The 13,600-nt window shown below is 48.4% G+C and overlaps 1 protein-coding gene across 11 annotated transcripts in view; it reads right to left on the bottom strand.

Moving 5' to 3' along the window:
- LOC137426492 (MAP/microtubule affinity-regulating kinase 3) overlaps nt 1-13,600 on the bottom strand; it is a 171,778-nt gene that overhangs the window by 34,775 nt on the left and 123,403 nt on the right. The window lies entirely within an intron of this gene.

Below are 13,600 nucleotides of genomic sequence, written 5' to 3'. Positions count from 1 at the left end.
GGTTGGTCTTGTGCGTTATTACTTGCCAATTTTTTTTTTTTTTGACAAGTATGTTGATCACTCAAAGTTGCAACAAAATCTGGCATACAAGTACAACACAACACAAGCAAAGACCGAGTAACCGTATGAAAGGCCATTGTTACAGCAGTGTAACATACAAGGTGATTCCATTAATTTTTCTGAGAAGAGTGCAAGGTGCAATGCCCAACTTACCATCGCTGTTCTATCAGTTGGATCACACAAGCGAAGACTTGAACGAACCTTCACAAGAACTTACTTAATGGTTTCAGAACCAAAAACCCTCTTAAATAAAGGACATCTCATTTGCCCACTTGGTGGTAGAGAAAACAACTATATTGCTACCTGATGACAAAGTGTAGGCGAACGTGACAAACAATGACAGAAATAAAAACCAAATTCCGAGGCCCATCTCCCACGACACTCTCCAGCTGCAAAGCAAGCTGGTGATTTTCCCCTCAGCCGGTCTGACAAGCCATTAGAAGACATGTTTAATAATGGGACAGCCAAACACTGCAATTAAGCCTTTTTGTGCTGTTAGATAGTGTGGGGCACCATTGGGTGGTACCGCCAGCCTTCACACCGACCAGCCATCGACTCTGTTTCAAGGAGAGATTATTGGCCGTGACCCCGTTTTAAACACTGGTCCAACAAAACAGAAATATCTCCAGTAAACGAATCCTGTTGATTCATTCGTTCACTTCATGTGCAACACATGGTTGTTGGTAGCATCATTGCCGAGAGCATGGCTGTGCCGTTGATGCAGTGGCCCCTGTTCTTCCCAGTAAGCTGGTACTCATTTTGCAGACCTCGGAAAGAGTTTTAAAAGAGTCAGTTTTAAAACACTTGGAATCCAAATCCTCAGTTTGGAATGCATCTGGAATAGCAGACCAGTGTCTTCACTTTGAGACGATCACACACCAGACTAGAGCTCCATTAAGAAAAAGGAGATTGCAGTCATCTTTGTGAACACTTCACAATTGCAGTCATCTATCTGTCTACTGTAAAATTACTCTCACATGAATGTCTGCTGACTCTGTTTCAAATGTATCTAGCAGTCTGCATTTCCTCCCAAAATACCAATTTCAATGACAGCATAAATGCATCTCTGCAGGACCAAAGCTTCAAGGCCGATATAAAATTGGATTTTGAGTGTGCGCTTTGTGAGCATTTCAGTCCTCAATATCAACAGCAATCGAGAAAGCCCATTTTACACATTCACTCACTGAGGACTGTCAGGCAAGAGGACGCACTCTATGTCATAAGTTGTCCTATATTTTGTGCATCCTGCATCAAAATGAAGACCTTCTTGAATGGTGAACATTTGTTGGGAGCAATACTGTGGCATAGGAATGAGCCAGTGAAACATATCAAGCAAAGTAATATCAAGGATACGACTTACATTACCTGCTACTCTGTTGCAGCTTTGAGTCCTCGTTCAGTTCCATCACAAATCATCATACACTCACAACACTTTCAAACCTTGCGTGGGTCTTCTGCCCATCTCAGAATAGTAGCTTGTTAGCTTAAACACACAAAAGTGAGCGAAGTAGAAGGTCAGCCATCATAAGACCACGCTTCACAGATCTGAGTTGTATAATATTGTCGTGCAACTCCGATTAACATCAGCGTTGCGGATAGCCGAAACGGTCTTATTCGGAGGCAACTATCCAAACACGGATTCGGCTATGGCCGCGCGGGAGGAAGAAGGGAAATGGAGGCTGCGGCGAAAGCACTTAACTGCAGCACGCCGGCGTAGCTCCGGTCCTGTGAGAGGAAATTAACTCAAACGGCACAGGTTTGAATGGGAAAGGAAAATAATACAAGGATTTATTCAAATAAAAAGCAAAGACAGGAAAATACGCGCCGGTAATAAGCTATTCTAAATCGGGATCCCGCACTCCAGACCTCAAATACAAAACGGGGGATTATGAATTACAAAAGAAACGCGTCACGTCGTGTACAGTGTACGCGGAGCTCTGGCCTATCTGTCTCTGTCGTCTTCTTGTAACACGGCCCCGCTCGGCCACCACCAGGCCTTCTCCGACCGCCTCCGAGCACCACAGCAACGCAAAGGCCCGAACCGATGCCCACTCCGTTCGCACACGAGGCCCCAAAAGCAGGACAGCAAGCTCCCCTCGCTCCCTGAACTCGTCTTCAGGATCTCCAATCTGAACTGCCTGAACTTGATTATGGCACTCGTCAACTGCTCGTACGAACTGCACTCGTACTCTGGACTCAAGTCAGGGCTCTGCTCTCCTCTCAACTCACACCGGGACTGAACTCGCCTGCACTCGGTTCAGCGCACCTCCGAACTGCACTCAACTGCAGAACTCAACTCCCTCAACTCGCCTGGCAGCCAACTCAACTCAACTGTACTGCGAAAATGGCGTCCGACCCTCGCTAATATCCCTGACCGATGACGTCACATTGGCGCACCCCTCAGCCTATCAGAGCCTCCCCCGGCTCGTGCAGGTCACGCCCTCTGCGTCACTGCCGCTCTCTTCACTCCCGCTCCCGTCCCCCGACTTCGTGGTCACCGGTCATAGCATGTGCTATGCGAGGTTCGCAGGCCCTGTGGAGGTGTAAACGGTGGTGGCCGATTGTGGCGGTGTTCCAGCCCGATTTCCCGTCTATTCTCTTCCAAAGGCATGTCAGGGGGGAGGAATTATTTAATGTTGCGCTAGGGACCTAACTAAGTGTTTATGTGGTTTGCAGTGCCATAATGGACAAGGGTTTGATGACCAGGTGAGACTCACAGGGGCGTTATCTTTTAATCCCCATCTAACTATCACACAAATCTCCTGGTAGATCCACAATTATACATCTTACCCCGACAAACGCCTAAACATGAATAACTTATTACAGGTAGATTCCCTATCGCGACAGTCGAATACCTACCTATACAGATCTACCTAGCTCTAGATTTTGCTCTACCCCCAGACATATTACAGCCCCCCCCCCCCTGGAACCGTAGCTCCTGCAAGGTTCACTGCAGGCGCTACCATTCCAGCCTTAACACTTACTGTCACACACTTAATTAACCTATGAAATAAAACAGGAAGGGCTGTGGGAGTGAGTCAGACTACCTACCTACACTTCCTTAACATGCTAAACCCCTTAACCATCATGCAAGTATGTACATTTTCTTCATTGTTCCTGCGGAGGAAGGAAACAAACAACACTCAAAACTAACTTAACCACAAAACTTAACCATCTTACAAATTTCACAAACTCTATACATTTTTTACATACGCCGGTCTACAGACCACGTCCCCCGGTGGATGCCACAAGACACAACCTTACATGCGGGGCCATCCCAATGCACCCCCTAAATTTCCACGGGCCCTATCCAGATGTTGCAGGTGAGTGACATGGCTCGGTGGATTTCACCCACATTCATACAACACAAACCCCTTAACCACTCATTCTCACTCCATAAGTCATCAAGGCCTTTCAAAAATCAATAAAGTTCTTACTCAATACACCCACCCTGCAGGACCAGGGCACTGATGTCATATACATGTGTGTGCATTCCTCAACTCGGCAGCGGGGAGGTACCGCACAAAAAGATGGTGGGGGCGCTTCAGGCTGTGGTGCCCGCAGTCCCAAAACCAAGTCAACCGACTTACAAGTTCATTGCCCCCCCTCCCCTTTACCTCTTGGCCCAATGGCCCATGGCAGCCCAACAGCCCCTTTCCGCCGTTACCTCGCCGGTAAGGGTCTCCACACACACCAGGCTCCCTTGCCTCCTGATTCCGCGCAGCAACACGGGTCACTGGGGGACTTCCTCACCCCGCGGCGCCCAACCAGACCCTCCACCGACGAGCTCCAATTTCCAGTTACCACCGGCTGCCAGAGGTAATTGCCGCAGGGGGGGGGGGGGGGCCGCAGGCATCGCTCCTCAGAGCTTGCTCTGTACCTGCGGACACACACACCTTCCCCACCCACAAGACCCCAAAACACACTTCCTCCCCCGCTGCCATTCAATTCTGCACAATTCGGTACAATTCAGTACAATTCCATTGACGGTGTAAAAGGTGTCACAACGGTTTGCCATGGCCTGCTACATGTGAAATCCCATTCACAGTTCAAATCATTATACATTTCCAAAACACATTTCAAAACTCAATAATCATCACTCGCTCGTATTTCTCCAACCTCACGACCACATCAAAACACATAACCACAACACAAAAACATACGCCACCCACAAGACACTGTGTGGCCCCCATTTCATCCCCTCACCGGCCATGTCATCACTCTCACCCGCCTCCCAACTCCAAATTACATGTCCCTCAAAATTTCCAAGCAAGTCCTGGAGCCTGGGACAGTACTCATCAACACTCACCTCAAGTGCAGGTAATTATCGGTTGGTCAGGTCCAAAGTGCCACCCACACACAAAATCCCAAAATTTCACATTGGGCCTACCAAATCTCTCCAAATTTCTCTTTTGTCCCCACTATACTGGCAGGTATGTGGATCCGCATCCAACGGTGATCATCACAACACAACTACCTGTGGCCACGACAGCTCTGCACCTCTATCGTGCAAGGGTCATCGGGACAAGGTGAGCAGTCAAAACCCCAACATGGTCCATGAGTGTCCATAAGGGTGCGACCCACCATCCATCCTTCGGCCCCCCTGCGAGGAACACGGCTGCACCAGCCCCAGCTGGCCAATGTGGTGAGCACTTGCTGCCAAAAACACACACTACCGCACACACAACCTCGGCCCTGGGGGGCACGGTCGCAGTGCGTGGCATCCCTACAGCCACGTCCCCTGCACCTCCCCATCATCCCCCAGTCCGACTACAGAACTGCAGCCCACCCCAGTGCTCACCCACACTTGACCACACCAAGGTCCAGTCAACAGCCATGCTCCACCAGGAGACCCACCCAGAAGACATGGTCCACACACCTTGGACACGCACAGCACCACGTTGACCCTCAGACCACACAACTACATCCCCATGACCCCGCGTCCCAAATATCATCAGCACAGTTGCCCCGCAGCCAGTTGAAAGCTGTGTCTTGCTACCCTATTAATTTCATCACAGCCTCCAACACTTTGGTCTACACACCTGGATCAATAATGGCATCACTGTACAGTGTCCACCATTTCTCTTCACAAAATTCACCCCTTAATTTACATCTAACCCCAGATTACCCATGCCAAACATGTCACAATTCACTAATCTCAACCAAAGAAAGATGCTTTGCCATACACATGCCAGCCGAGCATGGCCCATATGCTCGGCTCGTTACACATCTCCCGATTCACATCCCCATGGCTCTCTTCCCAACTCGAGAGTCCATAAATCATAACGAAGCATCTGTGGAAGGTCACTCTCACACCATCACGTTCCACAGATGCCCCAATGGTTGTCCGGCAGGCTGTCTCATTCCTGTCCATTCGGTTCGACCCGCGTCCATAGACCAACCACCATGCCAGGTCACCACATGCCGGCTGTCCCAAAGTCTCAGGGAGAGGGTGCCAGGTCGCATGCACGGGTGGTCACTACATCAGGCCCAAGTTGGCCGTCCCCAGTGCCACCACGAAAGCGCGATCCACAACACCTCCCCCTAGAGGTCCTCAAAATCTGCCATCCCAGGCTTGAGAGACCACCTCGGACCCCCTGAAGGTCTTACCCCCACCAGGGACCCTGCCGGACTGAGCCACTCGCCCGGCCGGCGCCCCGACGGACAAGGGACGCCACACTCCACCAGACCCCCCGTGGGACCCAGGTCGTACCATGCCACCCATGGCTGGACCCCACGTCCAAATCTCGCCAGCACAGCCTCCCAGCTGGCTGGCATACCCAAATTTTGAAAGGGGCAACTTTTGCCCGAGGCCATCACCCATGACCTCTCCCAGTCCAAGTCCCGCAGCCAAGGGACCAACTCTCCCCATGGCTGTTCCAAATCAAATTCCCATTTTAATTTTATTTTAAATTTCCTTTTTACAATTTTTATTCCCAACTGTGCCAAACCACAGCTGCAGGTAACAACTCCCTTGGGTTGTTTTGCCCCTCCCTGCAGCTGGTCCACATTCCCTACGGGGCCCAAATCTTCGGAGGCTCTATCTCCCGATCCAAAGGTCCAAATCCAGCCCGGAGCCAACACACTCCCCCAACTGGTTGTCCAATTTTGGAGCCTCCGTTGCCAAATCGTAGTGTTCGGTGAGCGTCCCCTCGGTCACCACAACTACCTCCTCGGACCGACTCACCTCTTTACCCAGGCTCCTTTGGGCCCGGTCAAACTTGTCCTCCATGGGACTGTCACAGGTCTCCAGTCGCTGTGTCAAATCATCCTCATCATCATCATCATCATTTCCACAAATCATTTCTGGCCCCGCCAGGCCTTCATCATTATCCCCAATAAATACCCGGTCCGGCTCCATTGCACGGACCCCCAAAAACTCTACCCCCTCTTGCTCCGCACCATCGCCCTGGTGCTGCACAATTCCAAATTCATCCCCCGGTTGGGGTGTTGTGACATCCACACGGTCCCGATAAACAACCAGGCCAGAATTTGTATACTGAATCGAGGCTCGTGAAAGAGCTAACATTTACTTCACAAACAAAACAACCAGACAAACAAAATATATAAAAAGAGGGAGCGGAAGACAAGATGGGGAGAGAAGGGGAAGCACACAAACACAACATTTGAGAGCAGGGAGATGTGTGGAAGGGAGAGGGCTTGGGGGGAGGAGGCGTGGGAAGGGGGGGGGGGGGAGTGAGAAGTATAAAACACAAGGACACCAAGGACTTCCAGGACAGAAGTTGATATTTCAAAAAAGTGGAATTGGGGTGAAATTAGCGGGGGTAGAAAAGATCAAGGTTTTGGATGGGGGAAGATAAGAGATGGTGGTGAACAGCTGTTTTAAAGACCTGGAGGGTGGAGTGGGATTGAAGAGGGTGAGGGAGTTTGTTCCAGAGGTGGGAGAAAAGAGGAATGAAGGAGTGAAGGTGAGCAGAGAGTCTTGATTTTGGCAGTTTAACCATAAGAGGGTTGCAGGCAGATCTTGTGCGACCTGTAGGAATATTTGCGGGACAGAGCCCAGAGAGAGCTGGGGGGGCTAGGCCAGAGAGGAGTCGGTAGAAGACGGAAAGACCACCAACCTGCCTGCGGTGAGTGAGTGAGAGGCCCTTGGAGTTAGCTTCATCGCGGGAGATACCAATGATTCTGAATGCTTTGGTTTCAACAGCGTGAAGACGAGCTAGGTGTGAGGCAGGAGCACCAGCCCAGAGGGGAGAGCAGTATTCCATTGAGCTGCGGATGAAAGCCTTGTATGTGGTGAGGAGCTCAGGTGTGCCAAGGAAGGACTTCGCACGACGGAGGATGCCCAGTCGGCGACTGGCTTTGGAGGCCAGATTTGAAATGTGGTTTTCCCAGGAAAGATCATGGCAGATAGTGAGACCCAAAAGCTTGAGTGACAGAACTTCTTGGAGAGGATTATTCAGAAAGTGGATGGGAGGGTTGTCCAGTCGGTCTTTTCGGAGAGAGATCGTAAGAGTGTGAGATTTGTCAGGATTGAAAGACATGTTCCACTTGTTTGCCCAGTCTGTGATTTTGTCCAGGTCTGCAGAGAGTGAGGAGGCTGCAGACTGCCGATCTGAGGGATGAAGAATGGAGCGACAGAGAGTAGAGTCATCAGCAAAGAGATAGAGAGGATTTTCAAGAGAGTCAGAGAGATCATTGATGAAGACCAGAAAAAGCACAGGGCCCAGAACACTGCCTTGGGGAACTCCAGCCTGAACAGGAAGAGGAGATGAGAGAAACCCATTCAGGGCCACATGTTGACTACGACTAGAGAGGAAGTCCGCCAGCCATGCGTGGAGATTTCCATGGATACCAAAAGAGGAGAGTTTGGTGAGCAGAGCGGGGTGCCAGACCGTATCGAAGGCACGTGATAGGTCAAGGGAGACTGCTCTAATTTCCTGTTTGGCATTGAGGACCTCCAAACCATTGTTGAGAAAGCAGAAGAATGTGGGAAACATTCCCGCATTGCAACTCTCACATTCCAAATTTCCTTCCCCATTCACCTGTGGGCACTCCCCGCTCACCTGTGGACACTCCACGTTTACCTGCAGGCATTCCCCATCTACCTGTACACATTCCCCATCCAATTGTGGACATTCCCCATCCACCTGTACACATTCCCCATCTACCTGTACACCTGCAGTCTCTCCATCTACCTGTGGACATTCCCCGCTCACCTGTACACTTGCCACAATTGCCATTCCCGGTGCAATTCCCAATTTGTCTTCCCCCCTTTCAGATCGAATTCCTGCCACCTTTGGCTTCTCCTGTGCCCCGGCGGCACCATTCGTTCGTCCTTCCTTCAATTTACTCGTTTGTTCCTTCAAACTGTCACTAATTCCCTTCATTCCTTCCCGACATTCATTTCCCTGGGACTCCATTTTGTTTTTCATTCCTCCCATCTCCTTACTCATTCTGTTTTCCAGCCCATCAATTTTATTACTCTGAGCATCCATTTTATTTTCCAACCCACTTTTCATTTCTCCCATATTTATGGGAGATTTATTTCTCCCATATATGTTTATGTTATTTTCCATCCGCTCAGTTCTCCCTCATTTCCCTAAAGAATCGATCCCACATCTTGTCGGGCATCGGGGCCGCCCCTACTGCTCCCGACTCCCCGGTAGGGGAGGGGGGTAAGTTGGTGCTCGGGACGGGGAAATTTCCAAGGCTCACCTCTACTCCCTCTATTTCCGGCTCACTCCCTACACTGATGGAGGCCTCGCTGCGTACCTCCATTTCGTCAATCACCGACATCTGCCTTCCCGAAAATTGTTTCCCGCGCGCATATTTATTTTAATTCCAGAAAAACACACTTTAAATTTGTTGGACGTGATATCGCGTTCCGTATGTCCAATCGACTATACAAATTTCTCCGCCTCGACTATAAAAAATTTGCGTCCGAACGTCGGGCGGAATGTACGCCCGACCATATTGATGTCTCGCCGCGGACAAAAAAAAAATTTGTCCGACGGGTTCGAATCCCACACTTCTGACACCAATTTTTTTTTTTTCCTAGGGTTCCATCCCACTCCTGACACCAAATGTCGCGCAACTGCGATTAACATCATGCGGAGGCCGATTACAAGGCTTTAAACTCCCGAGGCGAAAACTCAATAGCGGATTCCAATCAAAGCGCGCAGGATGGAGGGAAACGACGAGAACCCCGCAGTCTTAGCTATGAAAATCAATCACCCAGGAAACTGCGTTCAGATATATACAGAAAATAATACAAGGGTTTATTAAATAAAAGCAAGACTGAAAAAGCACGTGCCGGTAAATCTAATATCCTAAATCGGGACGTCCCCACACGACTGATAGCAAACGCAAAACGAGGGAGATGAATTAAGAAAAGAACACGTCACGTCGTTCAAAATGTACGCGGATGCGGGCTTATCTGGTCTTTCGTCGTCTTTGTGGCTGCCGTCCAACACCGCTCCTTTCGGCAAGATCGCACACCACAAGGTCCCTCGCTCCAAGTCCCACAAGACCGAGCACCACACACCAAAAGCACCACGCGTCGTCGATCTCCAACGCGAGCACAAACTCCAGAACCAAGACGAATGGCGAAAAGGGGGAGAGAGCGCACGTGCGACTGCACGCTATGGTTCAAATCCGAGTTCGCTTTCTCCAGACTCTTTTGAACTGCACTCGAACTCTTGACTCAAGTCAGGGCTCTGCTCTCCTCTCAACTCACACCGGGACTGAATTTAGTTCAGCGCACCTCCGAACTGCACTCAACTGTAGAACTCAACTCCCTCAACTCGCCTGGCAGCCAACTCAACTCAACTGTACTGTGAAAATGGCGTCCGACCCTCGCTAATATCCCTGGCCGATTACGTCACATTGGCGCACCCCTCAGCCTATCAGAGCCTCCCCCGGCTCGCCGGCTCGTCCAGGTCACGCCCTCTGCGTCACTGCCGCTCTCTTCACTCCCGCTCCCGTCCCCCGACTCCGTGGTCACTGGTCATAGCATGTGCTATGCGAGGTTCGCAGGCCCTGTGGAGGTGTAAACGGTGGTGGCCGATTGTGGCGGTGTTCCAGCCCGATTTCCCGTCTATTCTCTTCCAAAGTCATGTCAGGGGGGAGGAATTATTTAATGTTGCGCTAGGGACCTAACTAAGTGTTTATGTGGTTTGCAGTGCCATAATGGACAAGGGTTTGATGACCAGGCGAGACTCACAGGGGCATTATCTTTTAATCCCTATCTAACGCCCCTAATCCCTATCCCCCCCCCTTCCCATGCCCCCTCCATCCCAGGCCCCCCCACCCAAAGCCCTCTCCCTCTCACAGATCTCTCGATGTCTCCATGTCTCTCGGTCCCTGCTCTCAAATGTTGTGTTTGTGTCCTTCCCCCTCTCTCCCCATCCTGTCTACCGCTCCCGATGTTATATGTTTTATGTGTCGGTTTGTCTTTCTGTGTGATTAATGTTCGCTCTTTCACGAGCCTCGATCTTGTATACAAAAAAAAAAAAAAAAAAAAAAAACTATCACGAATCTCCTGGTAGAACCACAATTATACATCTTACCCCGACAAACGCCTAAACATGAAGAACTTATTACAGGTAGATTCCCTATCGCGACAGTCGAATACCTACCTATACAGATCTACCTAGCTCTAGATTTTGCTCTACCCCCAGACATAACAATATTCTCTCCTCCTTTTCAAGATAAAGAAACACGGAAGGGATTACACAACCTGGCTGGCCGCCTTGTGCTGCGCGGCTGACTAATAAAGCTTATTTTACCTACTAGAAGCACCCGCTCCCTTCTGGAGAAGCTTGGGGAGTCTGGGGTGGGAGGAGGGAGGGGGAGAGGGAAGATGGGTGTGGGGATAGTGGGGGAGGTGAGGCAAATGATTTGTTACGTAACTAATAATCTCCTGTGATTGCAGCAGCGTTTGGTAAACCACTTGCAGCATGGCACGTGCACAGGGGAAAATCTTAAGTAGTCTCCCCCCCCTTCCCCCACCACTCTCCTTGCTGGAAAAGGGAGGGAGAGATTTTTTTGCGCCCGTGACCTGACCCTGGGTACTAACAACATGTATGCGAAATTTATTGTAGATCAGCCCAGCCCGATTTGTTTTGATGATTTTCAGATGTACACACATACATACAGTGCATTCAGAAAGTATTCAGACCCCTTCACGTTTTTCACATTTTGTTATGTTGCAGCCTTATGCTGAAATTGTTTAAATTCATTTTTTCCTTCATCAATCGACACTCAATACCCCATAATGACAGAGAAAACAGGATTTTAGAAAGTTTTGCAAATTTATTAAAAAGAAAAAACTGAAATATCACATTGACACAAGTATTCAGACTCTTTGCTATGACACTTGAAATTTAGCTCAGGTGCCTCCCATTTCTCTTGATCTTTGAGATGTTTCTACACCTTGATTGGAGTCCAGCTGTGGTAAATTCAATTGATTGGGCATGATTTGGAAAGGTACATGCCTGTGTATATAAGGTCTCACAGCTGACAATGCATATCAGAGCAAAAACCAAGCCATGAGGTCGAAGGAACTGCCTGCAGAGCCCATAGACAGGATTGTGTCGAGGCACAGATCTGGGGAAGCCTACAAAAAAATCTCTGCTGCATTGAATGTTCCAAAGAGCACAGTGGCCTCCATAATTCTTAAATGGAAGAAGTTTGGAACAACCAGGACTCTTCCTAGAGCTGGCCACCCGGCCAAACTGAGCAATCGGGGGAGAATTGAATTTACCACTCCCAATTTAGCAAACTTTTTTTTACCAATTTACCCAAAAAAACTCATTCCCAAGGTACCTCCCACGCATATTTTGATGTTACTTCCCCCCCCCCCCCCCCCCCCCCCGTCAGTGATTTCCGAAAATTAGGGGTAGGCGAAATTCAAATGGCCATAACCCTTTACCTAGTTATCCTATGGTTGCATATGACCCCTCAAAATGTTTGTCCTGGGACACTCTTTACAATGATATGTGTTATATGCAAATGAGGTCACTAATGAGGTCACCAGAGGTCAAACTATGAGGGAATGAGTTTTTTTCTGTTAACATGGTTTTTCCTAACCCCTAGGGTGGGGGGGGGGGTACATGGACATACCCGGGAAGTTAAGTTGTGGGGGGGGGGGGGGGGGGGGGGTGCATGTAAACCCTACTCAGCCCACGGACTAAATACTTATGTCAATGTGATATTTCAGTTGTTTAAAAAAAAAAAAATTTGCAAAACTTTCTCAACCCTGTTTGTCTTTGTCATTATGGGGTATTGAGTGTAGATTGATGAGGGAAAAAATGAATTTAAACGATTTCAGCATAAGGCTGCAACATAACAAAATGTGAAAAAAGTGAAGGGGTCTGAATACTTTCTGAATGCACTGTATGTACATACATACACACAAAAATAAACATACATACGACTGCCTTATTTAATACTTAGGGTGTTCCCTGGTGCTGTTCTAATCCTGTTGGCATTTTGAAGAAATCAATTAATTTTTTCAAAAACAAATTTAAGGGTGCCTACAACACTTCCCTACACACACGAAGGAATGAGCTAGGGGCTCATTGAATATTATCTTTCAGATCTACGATAAATGGATGACGAGTTGTGAGTTTGTGTGCGAGAAACATGTTTTCTGTGGCTGGTTGATGTGGAATGTGATACACCGAAATGATCGTTATGACCTCCTGAAGTTGATTAAGGTAAGTAACGACAAATAATGCGCAATAATTCCCATATTTTTAAACGCGTGCCGTGTTGAGGTGTATAGAGCAGTTAAAAAAGAGCAGCCATTGCATGGCATTCTAATTACAAAATAAACCAGAACTGCACAAGGTAGAGAGCATACCTCCGCCAGACTGAACAGTTTACGTGTTGTGAACAGTTTACGTGATGAACAGTTTACATGTTTTTAATCTCACTGATGGGTCGGTTCTGGATCCGACCTGAACCAAAATCTAATCGGCTTGTTCTTGTCACCTGCCCAACTCATTCACCACATTTTGTCACGAGTCATCCACAACCTTTTGAAGTATCATGCTATATATCGATTTCGGCACTATCACTCAATGGCAAAGAATCACTTTAAAAATTCTCAGATCCAAATCTGGATCTTCACCAAAATCTCATAATTTCGTCATTGTCACATACCCTACCTCTCCAAGAAATTTCGTCCAAATCCATCCACAACTTTGAGATATCCTTTTCACAGACAGACAAACAGACAGATGAACAGACAACAGACCTTCGGCAACAGGCACATTAGTAGCTACAAAGGCTTCGGCACTGGAGAACGATTTTTGGGTTGTTGCAAGTTTTTTCAAAAACGTCAAAAGTTTATTTTCCCTAAAACACCCCTCGCACTCACTGATAAACCTCTGAAAGTTTGCCGAAGATCCATAGAGATATCTCTGAGAAAAATGGTGACACAGACATCTCTCCTATAGTATTGACAATAGGATTATGACTTTGCACTTTGACCCAATTATTTTTAAAAATTGCCATATTTTCAAAATAAAGCTTTGTTAGAAATTTGATGACAACAGCTCAAATGGTAAAA

This window comes from Myxine glutinosa, chromosome 5 (genome assembly GCF_964187855.1).
Source record: "Myxine glutinosa chromosome 5, kmMyxGlut1.1, whole genome shotgun sequence".
Taxonomy (NCBI): domain Eukaryota; kingdom Metazoa; phylum Chordata; class Myxini; order Myxiniformes; family Myxinidae; genus Myxine; species Myxine glutinosa.
The sequence above is the reverse complement of the archived record's forward strand: the minus strand, read 5'-3'. Positions and strand labels throughout refer to the sequence as shown.